The sequence below is a fragment of the Crocodylus siamensis genome, chromosome 7 (assembly GCF_052110815.1).
Source record: "Crocodylus siamensis isolate JL-2025a chromosome 7, ASM5211081v1, whole genome shotgun sequence".
Classification (NCBI taxonomy): Eukaryota; Metazoa; Chordata; order Crocodylia; family Crocodylidae; genus Crocodylus; species Crocodylus siamensis.
Window position 1 is genome coordinate 58,977,787 of NC_143401.1, and position 20,329 is coordinate 58,998,115.

The 20,329-nt window shown below is 43.7% G+C and overlaps 1 long non-coding RNA gene across 1 annotated transcript; it reads right to left on the minus strand.

Moving 5' to 3' along the window:
- Nucleotides 1-2,492: 2,492 nt before the first annotated feature.
- On the minus strand, nucleotides 2,493-19,741 carry LOC149859868 (uncharacterized). The gene is made up of 3 exons (XR_016443657.1): nucleotides 19,639-19,741; nucleotides 18,853-19,012; nucleotides 2,493-2,543 (listed from the first exon to the last, which is right to left on the minus strand). It is a non-coding gene; the product is annotated as an uncharacterized LOC149859868 (long non-coding RNA).
- Nucleotides 19,742-20,329: the final 588 nt, after the last annotated feature.

Sequence of the window (20,329 nt, forward strand, 5' to 3'; positions counted from 1 at the left end):
ATTATCCTCTTCCATAGAACATTCTGAGCAGGTTCCATAAGTGGATTTTTACATTCAGAATAGTAACTGTGATGCAGATACAATTAATACTATATGGAAAATGGAAGATTCAGTCAGTCAGAAGAAAAAACTGTTATATAGTTACTGACCCACAGTTGTATGACTGTTTCTCAGAGAAGGCATTTTTTTCCTTTCTTGAAGAATCTTTGAATACAGATGGCACTGGTATTTTTAACTGACCAACAGGCAAATACAAGTCTGATTTTTGTTGTGTATCCTTGCAAAATCACTTTTCATATGCCTGGAACATGCGGTCACCTCACTTCATGATTTCCATCTTCCAGAGCTATGAAACCTCCTGCTACTTCTTTGAACAGTTTCTGCTTCTCTTTGCTCAAAGGCCAAAACCATCCCTGTAGTGAATAATTTAGCTTTTTAAATAAGGTTTTATTATAATACAAAAATATTTTTAATTATTTCTTGTTGGTGCGGTTTTTTTTAACTCTAACACTGACTGTCCTGCCTCCAAAATTCTTACTCTTTCCCTACATTGAACATTTCTACCTCTTTCCCACAGTGCTCTTAAATATTCACCTCTATATCAATTGAGATTTGGGGCTTTTGTTCAAAGTAAGTCCTCCTAAGAGCTTAAAAGCACAGACAGAAATGACAATTTTCACCTGATCTGCCTCCTGAAAGTGTTCTACAGCCATGACTAAACAGAAGTGCATGGCTGAAAAGTGCTTTAAAAGGCCCTTATCCTATGAATATCATTTCAAAACACAGCATCTTCAGTTACTTGTTTGCCTTCCTTTCAGCCTCAGAGCTGTTTTCAGAATGGGAGGGGGGAAAGGGAGTTTGATCTGGGTTTTTTTTCAGTCATTGCTTGAATACGTGTTGGGGGTGGATTGGAGCCCCACTGAGGTGGGAAGGGAGACTCCAATTCACCAACCCCAGCACCAGCGGAGAAACTCCTAGAATAAGCATCTTCTACCCTCTTTTTCCCCCTCTCCTATTCTGAAAACAGCACCTGGGCTGGGAGGGAGGAGGGGCCATTGCTAGGGGAAACTGGTTACAGCCTCATAGCTAGCAACTGGCTTCCCCAACCTTTCCTTCCCCCTGGACCTAAGAGTGAACTTCTGTTTGGTTCAGGGATCATTATAACTCAGAATGCTTCCTGCCAGGTGTTATGAGTTACAGCAGGGAGCTGATCTTCTGCCTGCACCCATTGATTTCATGGGAAACACAGCTTATTATCTTGCCAAGTAATTTTTGTTTCAAGACCTAATACTTGCAGAGGAAGGTTTGAAAATGCTCCAAAATAAGAAAGCAAATATTTCTAAGAATTTTGGGTTTTTTTAAGCCAAACTTATGATTTGATGGGGGTAGGGTCAGGGTTGACAGTTACAAATGCTTGGGATGGGCAATGCTTTCTATTTTATTTTGTAAATAGCAGAAGAATAGAAACTACGTTTTTCTGTTACTGCTTTGCTCACTTGTCAGCTCTCCAGGCTGGCTTAACTGCTATTAAAGGGCATTAACTAGTTTTCTTCTCTGAGCTGGCCCTTTTCCATGTGGAAGTAATGGATAAAAACAGCAGTTTATAACCATAGATTGTAGTTCTCTTTCAGCTGGTAAATCAAAGGAATAGGGGAGATTCTGTTCCTTACCTTGACACTCACCATTCCTAAACTGCTTACCTGTGCCAGCACTCTGAATTGTGGCAATTATCTGGTCCCGATGAGGTCAAGCATAGAGTTAATCATAAAGTGGAGGGTTGGGGTGGGAGACTGTAATCTTCTTGTAAGTCATTAATTCACATTTCTTTTATCTTTTTTTTCAATCTGGTATCAGATTTGCCAGCCCTAAGGAAGATGGGTTGATATCCTCTTGCATTTTTACATCATCTCAATGTGGGGAAAAAGTCAAGTAGCTCAATGTACAGCAATCCTAAAAGTTTTTCTTTGCCATTTTTAGCTGTAATATTCAGTTTGTGCTAGCTAGTGTGAAGTATAAAGGGGTATCTACAAGGCAAAGTACATCAATCTTTCTGTGGGGGAGTAGGGGAAAAGAATGATTTAGAGTGCAAATACCAGTTAGGGTTCTGGTTCATGGGACTAAATGAAGGTATCAAAGATTTAGTAGTAGACACCACATGGAATAAAAGTGTAATTGGTGGGGGAAAAGGGAAGCAGAGTTTGTTGAAAATGGCAGTACTATGGGCTTCAGTTGGTGTAATATTTATGCAAGGAAGGCAAAGCCCCATTTATAGGAAACTCCAACAAGCTTATTACAGTCTCTGTTTCTTTCCTTTTCTGATGTAACCTTTAATGCACAAGGTGAATATCCAGTCAGAGAAAAATAGCCCAATTTTCTTCCCCAGTTTCTAAAACTCCTAGTAATATGTATACATGATCTTCAAGGACCAAAGGGAAGAAGTAGCAGAGTAATTCTGGAAAGCGGTTCATATGTCATAAAATCTTAGGTGATGGGGTTATTCCTTGCCAATAATGTTTCATGTTTCTTGTCTCAAACTCATGTCCCTGAAAGAGAAAAATGGGGTTACATTATTATTATTTTTGTTAGTGTTCAGTGTAGGACATTTGAGTAAAAAATTAGAGTTCTAGCATTATAAAAATATGTTGCACTTGTCCCGGGACAAATTCAGACACAACTTGCCCCAGAACTGAAGAGTCCTTGGATTGGCATGTGCATACATCAGTCTTCCAACTGGGGTTTCAGTGAGTGGCTAAATGTAGTGTTACTTTTCTGCCATGGATTCAGTGATGCAGTCCTGGCACAACTGTTCATGTGCACTTTGTTCTGGAACAAACTATTCAGATGTTTATGCCTGTTGTCCTAGGACAAATCTAAAGAACGTTCATGAGATAAGTACCCTAAAAATCACATATTAGTCCTGGGAGAAACCCTTTTCTCCTGGGACAGAAGTGATGTCTGTTTTGTACCCTGAGACCACATTAGTAAATGGAATGGGAATATTTGTTTTGTGCGCACTGCTGAGTAGCTAGACATGGTTCTTTTGGATCCATTCACACCCATTTTGTCATTGAACTTGTCACTGGGAGAAAGAGAAGCAAATATATTAATTGTAGAGATTGTAAATAGCACCCCGGGTAAGCAACTCTCAATCTTGTACTTAGTCCCTAAACCAGATCTCTTTCACACATTGCCCCACTCCTCAGAAATACAGCTAAGTACAGATATTTAAAAAGTGCTTGGCAGAACTGCTCTAACTATTGTGCTTTACTTAAAGCTCTATAAGTTAGAACACAAGTGAACTGAACAGACTTTCGTTGATTGGGACATAGCCTTTGTACCTATGTATAAATGCTTTAAATAATAAGTTAGTAGTATAAAATTATGATGAGCTAGTTTCTGGCAGAAGACTACACTTGTACATAGTACACAACATACTACATAAAGGTAGGGGTGTTGGGGGTGTGTGTGTGCGTGTGTGTGCGTGTAGGAAGTGCCTATATACAAATGTCTATGTCCCGATGCTTTAAATAATAGGGTAGTGTATATAGTATGAGATGATGGTGCTTTACTGCACCGTCTAATGTGACTCAGTACTTGTTAATATCCCATCAAGGATCATGTAGTTTTTTTTGTCAAACACCATATGGAAGTTAAACAGCTGGCTTGCAAAGCATTTCAATAGCTCCTTCATGTTCCCTTGAAAAATCCAGCCCTAGTCTTCCATTGTGTTACTGACACAACAAAAACAATAAAATCTAAGCTCTGTCAATTTGTCACTGAAGATAATGGCAGAGGAGGATGAACTTGAATAAATGTGATATGGGAGTGTCTTCTAATTTTGTGTAGTGAGATACAGTTGAAAAGAATGTACACTCCTAGTTAGTATGCTGGGAGGAACAGAATGCAAAGAAGCTCTGATAAAATTAATGACTTTAAAAAGTCTGACTGAAAAGAACTGTTAACTGCTATATTCACTAGCATAGTAACAATGGTTGTTGAAAACGCTCTTATCTTGGTATAGCTGGTTACTGATCTGAAAACAGTAGAGAGGTCACAGCAGGAAAAGTATGGCTTCTGGAACAGATAGGTGAAAGTTAAGGATCAATGAGCAATTTGTGGAGCTTTACTTAAGAGGGCTTTGTTAAGGTTAGACAAACAGCACAGATCTAAAACCAGATAGTCAATGGATAGTCAGGGAGACAGCCAAAGATCTTTAAGTACACTTCAGTTTCAGCCTGATATTTGTTTGTGCCCAACTTTAACAAGCTCCCCAGGGTTATGGACAATTATTGTACATGAAAACTGTCTCATGGTGATCCTTCCTATTGTCTGCCAAAGCATGGACCATTTCTGGTTCTGTTACTGGTCAGTAAAAGAAAGAAAAGAAAAGTGTGTGTGTGTGTGTTTATGACTATAAAATCTGGGAAGGGCAAATGTAGTGTGCAAAGAGTAAAATGCAAAACATTATTAGTGTCAATTAAATAAGCTTTATGGATAAAGAAGCTCATTTTTATGATGCAGTACAAATTTGATTTGATAGTGGAAATAATGTTAATATAATACATTTAGATTTTTGAAGGTATTTGATTTAATACTACACAATATTCTGGTGTTAAATTGTAACACTATGCAAAACGAACACAAAACTTTAATAACTGATAGGTGTTGAAAAATAATTGTAAGTAAGGGGCCATCCAATCAAAGTGTTCCTAATAGGATGGATAGATGATTCTTTTAGATCTTCAAAACCTAGGAACATGCTCCATCCTTTTGAAAAAAATAAGCAAATGAATAAATGTGTCATGGGATGGATATTTCCCATGGAGACTGGAGATACTGGGTTTCCTGACTGTAATATACTAATAATATCAGATTGCAAACAAACTTTTTCTTGTTTTTATAGCATTTTGCTTTTGTGGAAGGGTACAAAATAGCAAACACTTTCTGTAGAAATTAACTATCAAGTACAAAGCTGAAGCTAATACACTGGTTTTTAAATGGGATGCTGCTGATATTCTCCAATTCTAAAGTAGTTCTCACTATTCTACTATAACAGAATGTAAAAGAAAGGGGATGATAATTATACTTTGAAATATTTTCTTAGGATGTAGTTGCTGAAAAGGAAGGCAGAGAATTCACAGGCGTGCTCTGAATCCTGGTATTTTTAGCCCATTATGTTAACAGTACCTTCTAAGAATGCGAGACCAGGCTGGCATTGTCTTCCTCACTCGCTGTCCATGTTCCTCACAGACTCTTGCAGTATCTAGCCACTTACCAACTTTTTCAGCTAGCTCTCCACTTTCATTCCCACTAGAGCTGTAAGACTTTATTAGGTTCTAGAAGCAGCTTTGTTGAATGCTGTGATGCTCTGCTGTTGGGTACACAGCTCAGGCAGAAACTTTTCTGGAGGGCTGTATAAATGCTTAATTATATATCCTGAGCTGTTTCCTGCAATTCAAATATGTTTCTAATATGGCTGCCTGCCTCTCCTTTTGGAGATTTTTTTTCTTGCTTTGTATATTCTGGTTCTAAGAACTTGGTGTTACGTCAGTGGCTTCTCACACCTAGTTTGTATGTGAGGAACAGTGGAACAGCTCATATCGCTTCAGAGGTAGGGCTTCCTCAGATCCCAGCACACACAAATGAAGAGAGACTGGAGTTGATGATCCCCCTCTAATAAACGCACCACAAAAATGATTGCTTTTTTGAATAATTAGTCCTGGAATGCACAAGAGGAGGTGTTACTTAGGTTTAGCCTTAAACTGTGTCCAGCTTTTGGTTCAAGCGGTAATTTCTGCAGGGCTGCTCAGTAATAGTGACCACCATGCAGTCAGGTTGCAGTGTGGTCTGAAATCATTTTAAGCTGGCAGATGATCCCACATGTGCTATCTGCCTGCACTGCCAAGACAGAATCCACTGGGCCAAGGGAGCATCACAGGGATGCTGATGAATCTCTGCAGGCACCACCTCCTTGCCCTTGCTCCTTCTCAACGTGGCACCAGCGGGAGCATGCCCAAAGGGAAGTCCCCCTCTCATTCTGAAAGCCCCCATCCTCCCAAGGCAGAGGCAGGCCACCTTGGAACAGTGGGGGAAATGTTGACAGAAAGGGGGGTGCATTGCAAGGGCGAGCAAGATCATCCAGAGCATTGGGAGATGTTTGCTGTCGACAGCCATCCCTTCTTCTTAGTTGAGCAGCCAGGGTTCAGGCAGCTCATGGAGCTCATGGCCCCATCCTATCACCTTCCTACATGCACCACTTTCAGCGGGATGGTGGTGCCCTTCCTGTATGAGACATGCAGGGAGTACTTAAGGGAGGAGCTGCACAAAGCAGGGCCACAGGTGACCTTACACTTCACTTCGGACATCTGGAGCAGCCAGGGTAGAGATCATGCCTATGTCTCCCTCACAGGGCACTGGTGCGACCAATCAGGCCATCAGTGGGCTCTCTTTCAAACCAAGGTGATGGATGTGTCCCACTCAGCAACTGAGATCATGGAGGCAATGAACTGCTTGGTGCAAGGGTGGCTTGCTGAGCAGGGAGAGCTCACGCATGGGTTCATGGTCACTGACAATGGGTCCAATATGGCCAAGGTGGTCCATGATGCCAACTTTGTGTGGCACACAAGTTGCACCTAATTGTCAGGGATGCCTTGGAATGGGACAAGGCTGCACCACCAGCAAGCTTATTTTGAACTGCAGGAAGGTGGCAGGCTACTTCCACTGGAGCATCAAGGGGGCCAAGGTGCTATGGGACAAACAAACAAAGCTGATCATCCTGCAGCATAAAATCATGCAGAAAGTGGAGACTTGGTAGAACTCCACATACCTCATGCTTGACAGTCTGGTGAAACAACAGAAGGCCATCCATGAGATGGCCTTGCTCAGGGAAATTGAGATCAGCAGTCCCTTTAACAGAGCTGAGTGGGATACCATCCCCCAGATCTTGGTGGTCTTCAGGCCCTTCCTTAAGGCCACTGAGACTCTCAGAACTGGTGATGCCCTCCTTATCCAGGTGATCCCCATAGTGAGGGAACTTCAGAGCCAAATGGAGAGCTTCCAGGGGATCAGTGTTCTTGGCTGGGGCAGGTCACTGTCACCAGATGTCCAGGCACTGGAGAAATAGCTGATGGAGAGCATCAGGAAACAGTCCAGTATGGCCTGTTGTGGTCCAGTACAGTTCATGTGCTGACTGCCATGTGTGACCTGAGGGTGAAGGGCAGCGTATGCAGCAGCCACACCCTGAATCAGTGGATGGAGGTGCTGTGGAAGAGAGTCAGGGATGCAAAATGGGGGGTGGGGGGACGTAGAAGAAGGGGATCCACTGTCCCATGCTAGCATGTCATCAACCAGCTGGTCTCCTCCTCCACCAGAGGTGCTGCCAACAGAGGCACCAGACCCCGCCATCAGGCAGATAGCACTCAGGCCTTGGTGCTTCCTATCTGACCAAGGATATAGAGCCACTACTGTGTCAGCCCTTGGCCTACTGAGCAAGCCACAGCCAGATGTGGCTGGATCTGGCCATGGTTGCCCATGAGCACCTGTCCTGTCCACCAGTGTTCCAAGTGAGAGGGTGTTCAGTATTGCTGGGGATGTAGTGACACCCCACCACACTTGCTTGGATCCTGGTTTGGTGGAGCAGCTGGTGTTTCTGAAGTTGAACCTCCCTCTGCTGAGGTTCCCCAAGCTCCAGGTGCAGATGGAGTTAATGCCACCCTCTTTACTCCCTCTACACCTATTTACTTTTTTCATTTTTTAAAAGCCATTTAATGCCCCGCTCTCAGAGCTGAAGTGGGCACTCACTGTGTCAGCAGCCAGCTGGGGAAGAACGTTCCTGATGAGCTTCCATGCCAGGATGAATTGGGAGGTATGGGCTGGGGCTGTTGGGAAAAATGAGGCCCCAGGTACTGGGCATGACCACTAAAACTGCACTCTTCCAGGGTCAGGGAGGCCTGGTGGGACTGCTGGCAGTGCAGTATCCCCATAAATGCCAGGACCCAGGATCCTCCTGGTGAAAGATGGGTAGGAGGTAACCTCCAGCTACTGCACGCATGCACAGAGTCCTGGCTGGAGAAAGCCCAGACCTGTCATGTCTTTGACAGGCCTGAGGCTTGCTGGTTGCAGTGGAGTTGTGAGGTTCCAGGTGAGCTCAGCTTAGCTGTCTGGGATACCAGCTTTTGGGTTGAAAAATCCTTTGTTAAGCTGAGTATGCTCTTGCAGTTGGTGTGTCTGTGTGCTGTTCCTGGATGGAAGGAATAGTAAAGAAGCCAGAGGCTGGCACGAAATGCAGGCAAGAAAGTCAGGCAGTGAAAATGGAAATGGAGGTGTCAGGGGATGAGGAACAGGCTGGGGGGCAGGGTGGGGGTGGGGAAGAGGAATGTAGCAGTGCAGGTAAAAGTGGAGAGGTCCCTGGGGAGTCAGATGTCAGGTGTCCAGCAGGTTGTAATGTGTCAGAATTCCAATATCTATACTGAGTCCATGAGTTTCTATACCTAGAAGGCTGGTGAAGTGAAGTTCAGAGACCCAGCTGTGAAAACTGGTTTGACAAAGGGTTTTTCAACCCAAAATTTTTGCTAAGATATATTTATTTACCTATTCAGGTTTTTAAAAAAATAATAGACATATAAACATAAAAAACACAACATAACCCATCACATACCACAAGTAACACATCATTTATATATCCAACACGACATCTGAACTTCTTCCTTTCAATTATTTTATAAAAAGAAAGGCTCTGTGACAGTTTGGCTGCCTGAGATGCTGCTGGTGCTACTGATGGCACCTCCGCCTCACTTGCCTCACCCAGGTCTTGCCAGCTCTTAACATGAAGGATTTTGTGGGTTTTGTCTCACTAAGTTATTATTTACCTGTTGTTATTTAAAGTGGTGGACCGGCATGAGACAGTATAGTGTCATGTAGATGCCCCAGCACCAGTGAGGGCATACCCTACCACAGACACAGTCACCCATGTCACAAGTTTTGTCTGTCAGCAGCCTGAGGTGTAGTTTCCCAGAAACCTCTGTACCTGTCTCCTTGAAACATGGCAGGCTTCATGGACTCATAATGGGCTATCATCTCTTCAACTTTCATCCAAATCAGGCAAGAAATGACAAAGTTATAGGCAGTTTCATGCTTCCCCATAATAGCCTATGGATGAAAGGTTGAAACAGCATCGAAACAGAAAAACAGTTTTGCAAAACAGTGAAACAAAATGGAACTGTGGTTTTGAATGAAATGAAACTCAGAACAAAATACTGTTCCATTGAAATGTCGAAATGCAAGTCAGAACGGTGCCTATTCGCACAGCCCTATTGCATTGGGCTGTCAGAATTGTACATTAAGCCTTCATTAGAGATTTTATTAACTTACAATGTTTGATTTTTCTTTTTCTTCACTGTAACTAAAATGGTATGGCTAGTTCGGTGTTGTACTTGGTATCAGCTTCCAGTTTCTATGTGGGTATGTATATAGGCAAAGAGAAAAGGCTTAATTAAGGTCAGACAATATTGATGGTTATTGTGCCACTGTACCACTTATTTTCTATATGTGAAACTTCAGAGTTCAGTTGTCTGAGAGATATTCACACATTTAAAAAGGTATTTTAAGTGAGTTCATGATTATGGTTAATAAATGGTATACTGGTCAAGCTTTTAATCCAAGAATCCTGACGAATTCTTAATATTGTCATCTAAATAAAGCTAATTCAGTTGCAAGAATTAGAGTAAACATTATTACCGTTCTGCAGGTGCATACTGGGTTTATTCTGTATCAGAGCTTTTCAACTGACAGTCTATGGGATGCATATGAGCCACAGTGAGCACCACCCCCAGCTCCTGCTTGACCACCACTTCTCCCATTGCTCTGGATACTGTGGTGGCAACGGCTGGGGTCCCTGAGGAGAGGTGAAGGGCAACTTGGTGGGAGGCCTGGTGAGTTTATTGCCCACACTTATTGCATTAGCAGGGGACTTGTGTGACAGCAGCATGAGGGAAGGGGATTGCAGTGGTAACAGCAAAGGGGCTCATGTGGAAGCAGTGGTGGGGTGGGGCTTATGGTGCTCATGTTGGGGGTGGCACAGAGTGCAATTTCCAGATAACTCATGTGGCCCGTACACATGCAGTACATGTGGTATGTTTGGGGCTGACTACCTGTGTGGTGCGTAGCTCCTGGTCACCCAGAAGTTGAAAAACCCTGTTCTTAAGAATCTGGTTAGCTTATTTTATAAAGAAAAGCTATTTTATTTTGGTTTTTCAATTAAAACAAAGCTGAATTATTAAAGTCTTAAAGGGTTTTTTTATGATGGGAAGGGGGTATACCATTAGAGTGTATTTGTTCCTCATCTGTGCTGGAATTTTCTTTTTAAATTGCCTATAGGAAAGAGCATTATAACTTCTAGCTGAAACTTGAATAATCCTATTAGACTTCAGCAGAGTGGTCTTGACCCTCTTTGAAGAGCACACTTCCTTCTAATAAGAAGGACAACACATTGGTTTATGGGCCATTCTATTATTCAGTGGCCAAATTGAAGCTGAAGTGAAGATGGCTTCACCATCTACAAACTTGGCATTCAGAAGTGTCAAGATACAGAAGATGCTAAGCAAGCAGTTCTTTGTATATTTACTAGGAATGCAGGGCTCTCAGACCCCATAATTTCTGCATTTCTAAGCAACCCCAGCACCAGGTGCTAGAACCCTACTTAGCAATCTAGGAATATTGTTGGATCACAGCTGGGGAGGATGGTCATACAGCAGCAGCATTCTGATAAGAATTTCATCTATGGTTGGTTGTGAGATTGCATCTCTCTCTCTTTCTCTCTCTCTCTTTTTGATGTCATAATCCATGCCTTGCATCTCAGGACTTGATTGCTGCAAAGTGCTCTATATGTGGCAGTGACTTAAATACATCCAGAAATTTCATCTGGCACAGAAGGCCAGGAGCATACTAAACACAGAATCTATTGAAAGTGAAGAAAGATTTATATGCAATGAAGAGAAACCAGACTAGAAGAATGAAATTTGTCATTTCTTAACATTGGTTTAAACAAATTCAGTGGTAACTACGAATGGAACCAAATGGCTCTTGCTGGTGACTGAATTCTTATTCTTTCAGAGCAGCAAAGAATGGACAGCGAGAGGGCAAGTGCGCCCAGTCTGCCCTGACAATCTGACTTAATAATGATCATGGAGGGTGGGAAAGTAATTCAGCAGTTTGGGTGGAAAAGCCACCAATTATTTGTAGATGGAAAGGGAATTGGAGAAACACATGTATCTAATGGGAATTAGACTAATGGCCTTTAATGTTCCCAGAGAGCACAACGATTTCCATTTTGTGGTCTGTTTGAAACTAGCAAATGGTAGACAAAATGGAATTCATGTTATCTATTTTTAGGGTGAAGGACCAAGTCACCTGGTTTAATTTGAACTTTGGCTCCAGGGAGCTACATATCTGCAACTTTATTCTTCAGTCCACTATGACATCCTCTCCAGGATATTTTCCTGGGTTTCCCACATTCCAGTTGAGTGTCCTGACTACTGGGCTATGCCTCTTCTGGAGTGGGTTACTTTTTCTTTTCCTGAAAAATCATTCAAAGATAAAGTTTTTGTTCTGTTAGACAAAAAACAAATTTCTAAACCTTAACATTTGTCATAAAGAAGAATTCCTATTTTTCCGCCCACCCCTAGTGTGGGTGTATACTCCAATGTGTTTACTGAAGATAGATAGATAGGGTGTGGAAGTTAATATTTGAAAAGTGCCTTGGGATTCAGAGTAACAACAGGTCCAGGGTCTGTGATTTCCAACTTCCTTCTGAAGACAACAGTGGCTCCTTAGCATGGTATTGGAAGAGCAGCTTATTCATGAGTCAAGGCAGCTGGATTGTCAATTTGACTTCCTGCAGTGCAGTGCTGAATTTTTACATGCAGTCTTCCATCAAAGCCATAAACTAATCCTGTTTATCTTATAAAATTTGAGGAGACTACAGGTTAAGATAGTGTGCCTACAATAATAGAAAAAAATACTAATGAAGGAAATACTATGAAGTTTCATAGGCTGGCCTTTTTCTACGACCTTAATTAATTCACTTGCATATGATTTGCTGTTGCTTGCTGTAGGATGGATATACAGAGAGAGCAGACTAAGCAGAATGAAGTTTAATTTAAGAAGGTATGTTGCATGGATAAAGTATTTTGTGTTCATTTCAAAGATAGTCCATAATCTATTACTGGTGTAAGAATTTGTAGAAGCTGCTTTGAATGTCTTAGACTTGTTTGTAAAGAAGAGTCTGGGCAATTTACCATCTGCTATAATAGTACCTGAGAGATTTTGCAGCTCAACTCTTCTAGTTCCTTTAGTTTATTTCCTTTCCAGGACTATTTATCCTTTTATGTAATTCAATGATCCAATCTGTTTAATCTGCTCAATATGAATGGAACAACATCTGATTGAAAAGAAAGTTTAGCTGGAGGGCTTGTAGGTGTGGTAATAAGGACTACTGTCCCTCACTGTTGTGATGCAGTAGGTTCAGATACAGACATGGGTTTACTTATGCTGTCTTATACACTACAGATATAGATTCTAAATACTGCTTTTGTTTTGGAAATGTAATATGTAATACAATCCTTTTTTATGTGTTTGAAATTTGAGTTTAATTAAAGAGCACCTTTTACCTATATGCTAGAAATGCTAAATTTCTGTTACCATGATGTTCTTTGGATTGAGAGAGATTTCCAGAAGGGTCATTGCTTAGCATTTTGGTCTTATTAGAAACTTCTTTGTATCATTAAGTTGGTTCTATTTTTTATATGATGGTAGAACCAGGGAACTTCAATCAAAGATAAATATTCAGTATGTAGATATGTCATACATTTCTCAGAGAATTTTTAAATTTTGCATCTATGGAAATATTTTCGTAAGGCAGATGAGAATAACTTCAGACAACTTGAAGACTAAATCCTGGACAATCCAAATGAACATTTCATTATAAATGCTGCACTTCAAGGTTGATCTGACCTTCTAAAAGTGAAGTGTATTCAGACAAGCTCTTGAAGTAGCTGAAGCATATTGTGTAGGTCCTGCATGTACTAACATAATCAACTCTGCATTAAATTTCCTTTAAGTTTCTGATAGAAAGATGGAGACTGACGATACATATTTGAATAATGATAAGCAGCAGTGAAAGGCTTAACTAAAACACATTATGGAAAAGGACCACATAAATGGTTTCTTTGTAGGCAAAAGCATCGTTTTGGTTAAAAGGAAGTGCAGCCCCGTTGGATAGCTTGTCTGTGATTTATTAAATATTTTTCATCTTGGTTTGTGGCTGTGTAGAACGAAAAATAGATTCCAGAAACTTTATAAAAGCTGGCACTTGTCACAAAAGAAGCAATCAGTATCAGTGGCACTGGAGTGATTTCCTCTCAGAGAACAGTAAGGCAATAATAGCTGAGAGCATGCACATTTATTATGCCTGAACAGGGAGGGTGCAGGCAATCTCAAATGTTCATTATAGGGTACTGTTGACCTTCCATGAGAATTGAGGCTTATGGATATTTTGTAGATTTACCAATAGAGCAACTTGGTTTGTTTAGGACATAATCTAATATACAATACTTAACATTTGGAGCAATTTTTTAGCAGTTGAGTTTCCACTGATGCTAAAGGTAAAAGTGTTAGACTTAAGTCAAATATCACAATGATTGTAAGCAGTTTGTGATAGCTGCGACAACTATAGCCCTGTGCAAATAGCAACTATGAGCCATACCTTTGATCTTTCCCACAAATACATGGTGCTTAAATATAACATTGCTGTCACACATAAGGATTTATACAGCATACATTAAAAAGGCAGTGCTTATCATGCAGCAAAATTCCACAAACAAGAGTGAAATGAGGGAGATAAGATGTTGGTTTCTGTTGCTACAAAGCCAGAATTCCAGCAAAGTTAGCACAGCGTAGAAAAGGAAAAGAGGTATTTTTATTTGTTAAGCCTCAACAGGGTGTTAAAAGAGTGGAGAGTAAATTAAAAACTAATCTCTTCAGTGGTGGCTTACTAGTATTAAAGTTACCCCCTCTGGCTAAGCTCTGGTCACACTATTACTTTATCATTCCAAAACCTGTGAATCCTCTATGCTGTTTTACATCTGTCATTGCCTTTCCCCACCCCCTTTTTTACATTTTAACTGCAGAAGATATGAATTTGTTAACTCCTCATCACCCTACTCTAGCTTTCACTCCCAGCCTCCTGCTCTATGTACCCTGCTCACTGCTGGCCTACCTTCTCAATATTCCTATGAAATTTGGCCTGGTAGGAGGACATGCATCCTGAAGATCAATGCACCACCTGACCCAGATGCCATCCAGCCCTTGGCATGCCCACTGCCCCCTGGGCACACAGTGAGATTGGGGTGGCTCCACAGCTGGACTGCCTTTCTAGGCACCCGTGGTACAATAGGGACTTGCACACATAGCCCTGACCCACCTCATGCCTGAGCAACAACAGCAGTGGCAGTGGCCAGGCAGAAGCTGCTGCTCAGCATGGGGGAAAAGCAGACCTTCCTCTTTGCTGCTGCTGGGATCTTCTTGCTGCAGCTTCCCAGAGCCTGTGCCAAGGTTACTCAGGGGCTCCTCTGCCCTGCCCTGCCCCCCTGGGTGGCCCAGAGGTGGTGGTGATGGTGATGGTGGTGGAGAGGAGCTGCAGGGCAGCATGGTAGCACGGAGCTGGAGGGCAGCACAATCTCCAGGTGGCTGCAGGAAGAAGGGCCTGGCAGCAGTGAAGGGGAGGGCTGCCTTTCCTCCACACCAAGCAGTAGCTTCTGTCTGGCCACTACCTCTGCTCAGTGTGGGTGGCTAGTCCAGAGTAAGCACAGGGCTATGCAGTTGGGGAAAGTCTGGAGTGGGCATATGGTGAGTTGGTGTTGGGGCTGGGGCTGTGCGCTGTTGGTGGTGGTGGGGAGCTGCAGTTCAAACAGGCACTGGGTTGTTGCAGGGAGGGGGGATGATGGCTGGCAGCAGATCCCCAGAACTACCTGTGTGGCCTGTGGATCCAAATAATTTCCCACCCCTGCCCAAAAGCATAGGAAAAGCTAGTCTGAGTGCACTTCACTTAGGAGGCTGGACTTGATGATCTTCCAAGCTCCCTTCCAGCTCTAATGTCTATGAAAAGGATTTGGAATGGTAATAATATGCTGGAGAATGGGCCCAAAATCAATTGGATGAAATCCAGCAAGACCAAATGCAAAGTTTTGCACTTGATATGGAACAATTGCATGCACAAATACAGACTGGGAAATTGTTGGTTAGATCGGTTGGTTAGTAATGCAGAAAAGGATCTAGTTGTCACAGTGCCACATAATCTGACTATAAACCTAATGTGTTCTCTTCTTACATAAAAGCCAATAGTATAGTGGATTGTATTAACAGCAGCGTTGCTTAAAAAACATGAGGTGATCCAGGCTCTGAATTAGAACTTCCTATACTTTAAAAACTGGAGGCAGCAAGTGAAAGAGGAACAGTGGGCAAAAATCCCTGGTCATACTCAGTTCCTTTTCCCTTTTAGCATGGGTCTCTGCCACTGTGTGATGCAGAATATTGGGCAAGATGAACGTGTGGTCTGATCCAGTAAAAATGGCAATTACTATATTCTTATCTGCTCTATCTGGCCCTGGTGAGGCTTTATCTAGGGTACTGGGTCCAGTGTCTGGCCCTCTGCTTTAAGAAAGATGCAGTCAGATTAGCAAGAATCCAACTTGGAGAAGCAAAAATGCTTGGAGGCCTGTGAAACATGACTAAAGGGGAAAGGCTTGAAAGAATTATGTTTATTAAGTCTGGAGAAGAGAAGACTGAGAGGAGAATTAATAACAGTGTTCAAATACCTGAAAAATGGTTGTGAAAAGGATGGAGACAGATTATTTTCTATGGCCACAGGGGAAAGGACAAGAAACCATGGTTTTAAATTGCAGCAGAGGAAATTTAGGTTGGTTATGAGGGAGAACTTCCTTACTATGAGGGCAGTTAAACATTCAAACGAGCTGCCCTGGGAGATTTGTATGTTTTTAGAGCAGGTTAGACAAACTTGACTGAAGTGGTTTAGTTGGGAATGATCCTGCTTGAGCAGGGAATTGGACTGACCTTGTGAGGTCCTTTCTAGCCCTAACTTTCTATGATACTATAAAGGTTTTAAAGATGAAAAATTCACCTGAAAAAACCGCCATTAAGTATATTTTTTCTCTCAATAACATAAATTCCTAATAAAACATTTTCCTTGGTTCCAGTGCATTCATTGCCCCCAAATCAGAAGCACCACAACATCACCTACCCTGTTTCCTGAAGGTTCCCTGTAGAAGCACCTTGTATACTAGTCAATCAAAAACTTTCTACTTCCTACCATCAGGGAATGTTTTGTCCTTCCTTTTGTTGTACAAAACAAGGAAGCACTGATTATCACAATGCAAAACTTGCTCACAAACTTCCAGCTTTGTAGTGGGACACTTCTACCTCACCATCAGTCTTCTACACAGCTTCTCTACTGTTGTTCTGCAGCTATACAAGGTAGTTAAACAAATCCTGCTTCCTATCTGGGTGCTTAGTAAAAGGTTTCATTAATTTCTTCTCAGATGAAACACTGAATTTTTCAAAATGTCAAGGATTGCAGTATTATTAATGTCCACGAGAGTCCCGAGAGCACCCCTTCCCGCTTTTATGGCAGTAAATAGGCCTGCATTTCTAAGTAAAAATGTGTTATAGAAATAACTCAGTTTCACTTTCATCTTCTCCCTGTATTGCGCTAGCATTTCTGTGGTTGTGTTTGAACCTGTCCAAAGGCATTCAACTGCCTAACTGCCCCAAACATGTGGAGCAGATTCAGGATCATACAGTTCAGCAATATAACCGTCATGAGACGTTATATTGAGTCTTCCTGGACTTTCGGAAGGCCTATGTCCACTGTTACCCCTGCATCTAAGGATTTGGTGCCCTGGTCATAGAAGGTCACCAGGTTGGTCTGACAGGACCTGCCTCTAATGAACCTGTGTTGGTTTCCCCTAAGCATAACCTCCCCTGCTGGCCCCTCGTGGATGTGTGCCAGAATAATTCTCTCAAAAAGCTTACCCAGTATTGAGGTAAGACTAATTGGCCTATAGTGTCCCGGGTCCTCCTTCCTCCCTTTTTGAAGATGGGAACACATTGGCCCTCTTCCAGTCCTCTGGCATCCCACCAGAGCACCATGAATGCTTGTAAAGCTGTGCCAGGGGTCCTGTAATGACCTCAGCTAATTCCCTCAGTACTGTAGGGTGGAGATCATCTGGACCAGCTGATTTGAATACATCCAGTTCCTCCAGAAGTTCCCTAACTAGTTCCTCACTAACCCTTGGCCTAGGTGCACCTCCCCTGGTGTTTAAGGGGGGCCCAGAGGGGGAGTGGCTGTTCTGGTCCCTGCTCAGGAAAATGGAGGCAAAGAAGTCATTAAATAGGTTAGCTTTGTCGCAATTAGATGACCAAATTTCCTAGCATGTCTTGCACGGGCCTCACGTTACCCGGAACCTTCTCTTTGCCCCTTATGTATTTAAAAAAGGACTTCCTGTTGTCATTGATCCAGGAAGCTAATCCCAGTTCCATCTCTGCCTTGGCTTTCCTGATTGCCCTCCTTCATCACCGAGCAACTGCAGTATAATCCTCCTCGGTGATGGCCCCTGCCTTCCATGGATGTGCGCCTGCCTTTTAGCTAGGAGACATTCCCGGATGTTTTTGTTGAGCCATGGGGGCTTTTGTGCTCTCCTGCCCCCTTTGATCTGTATTTGGATTACTTCCCTTTGGGATTGGAGGATTGTGCCCTTAAGGAGTGACCACTTTTCTTGGACACCTGGCTCCCCTCCCCTCTGGGACCTCAGTGTTTCCTCGACAGTTCTTCTTAGCTCATTGAAGTCTGCCCTCCTGAAATCTAGGGCTGCTGCCTTGCTGCAGGCCTTTGCCACCTTGCGCTGGATGGTGAATTCCAGCAGGCGATGATCACTATCACCCAGGTGGTCGAGCACCCGCAGCCCCCTCACCAGGTTGTCACCAGTGGCCAGCACCAGGTCCAACAAGGCATCTCCCCTGGTGGGGCTGTGCACCTCCTGGGTTAGATGGAGGTCCTGCATTCTGGTGAGGAACCTATGTAAGCGGTCAGACCTGGCTGACTGCTCTTCCCAGCAGATGTCTGGAAAGTTCGGGGCACCCATGATGACCACGTCTTTTGACCTAACTACCTCCGTGAGCTAACTTAAAAATTCCTGGTCTAGCTCTTCCCCTTGGTTGGGTGGTCTGTAGTAGATCCCCACCATTAAGTCTCTTTCCCCTCAACCGCCTTGTATTCTAACTCAGACCACTTCAGAGTGTCCCTTCTCTGACTCTTTGCTAATTGATGAGGATGTGTATTCCTCCTTAATGTAGAGCGCCATGTCCCCACCTTTCCTCCCTGTCCTATCCCTCCTGTACAGCCTATAGCCCTTGATATTCACTGCCCAATCATGCGTTGGGTCCCACCACATTTCAGTGAGCCCCACTATGTCTGGGTTGGTGTCAGCTAGCAGGAGGGTAAGTTCCTCTTGCTTGTTTCCTATACTATGAGCGTTTGTGTAGAGGTATTTGAGGCCTCCTGAGGATGTGTGCACTGGCCCCCTACTCTCAGCATTGCCCTGGCCCCTGTTGCTTACCTGTGTATGTGTTCTGCTCATCGGTGTAGGCTGGGTTGTACTTGTGTGTGTTGCTTGGTTTGGCAGTCCAAGGCTTCCTCCTCCCTCATCTTCCCCTTTCCCCAACAAGCCTAGTTTAAAGCCTGCTGGAGGAGATCCACCAACCTAGAAGAATACACATGCTTACCTTTAGGGGAAAGGTGGAGCTCATCCCATCTGAGCATGTCTCTTGTCGTGATGTGCGGGGTCATTGTCGAGGAAGCCAAAGCCCACCTCGAGACACCATTCCCAAAGCCGCCAGTTGGTCTCTGTGATGCATGTCTCATGCCATCTTCCATGACCGCTCACTGGTAGGACAGAAGAGAAAACTTCCTGTGCACCTACCTCCTTCAGCACCCCCCCCCCCAGAGTGTGGTAGTCTACCATCAGGTGATCAGGGCTTCTCCTGGCTGCATCATTAGTTCCCACATGGATTAGGACCATGGGGTAGTAATTGGTGGGCTGGATCATGGCCTGGATCATCCCCTTCATGTCTTGAATCTTTGCTCTCGGTAGGCAGTAGACCTCGCATGCCAAGGGGTCCTGGTGACAGATGGGGCAACTCCCACAGGCCAGGGGGTGGGGGGACACCAGTCCCTCCATGGGCTCTGTCTGGGTGGAGGCCTCAGACAAGCCCAGGGTAGGTTGTGCCCCCCAAGCAGGGGCCCTAGCAGCACTCCACATCGACACCATTGTAGGAGTTGCTGCTTGTTTATGGCTTAGTGCAGTGCCTTCGCCCTGACCTAGCAGGAGTCTCCCTTCTGGCCCTTTCTGCTCACCTGCCGGAGCACTCTTACAGAGTGTGCCTGTTTGCATGCTCTGTTCAGGTGGCTCAGCTCGGGAGTGTGGCTCCCTACTGGCTCAGCTAAGAGGGAACTGGGGGGCTTCCCCTCTAGATCTGGCTCAGCTGTGTCCAGTCCCTCTGCCTACTTACCTTAGGGGGATCAGCTGATGCTGCCCCCACTACTGGCTCTGCTGCTGCTGCTGCATCTGCCTCCACTTCGGTCAGGTAATGGGACACATGTGTGCCTGGATCCCTCCTCTCCTCCCTGCTTCTGGCTCCTGAATGCCGGGGGCTACATCAAACTGAGGCTTTTAAAGGCTGCAGTTTGAATTTCCCGCCGCTGCCCCAACAGCCAATCAGACGTTCTGGTCTTCCCAGGAGTGGGGTGGATATCTTCTGGGCATAGAATTAAACCAAGAATTACCTCAAGAATCCTCTGGATGTTGCTGTAAGTAATTTATCTGAATTGTAGCCAGTAACTTAAATCTAAGTGTTCTAGATGTGTACTAAAAGGGCCAATGCTGGTTTGCTCAAGGCTGTTTTCTTTCAAAATTCTTTTTGGTTTGTTTTTCCTTCCCTATGTCTTCCCTCTCCAATCAATAAAGCTCTCTATCATAGCAATCCTGGCAGTAAATGTTGAGAGGAATTGGGCAAACCTTTTTGCTCCCTTTGCTTGGCTGACTAAGGGAGCCTACTTTCTATGCTTTGGGCTATAAGAAGCACCCAGATATATCCTGCTGGGGCTAAGCAACCCCTAGGTCTACAGGGCCTGTGTACTCCAAGCAGCACAGGGCCCTAATAGAGACTGGAGCTCAGGTGTTTGCAGCGGTTACCCCAGTCT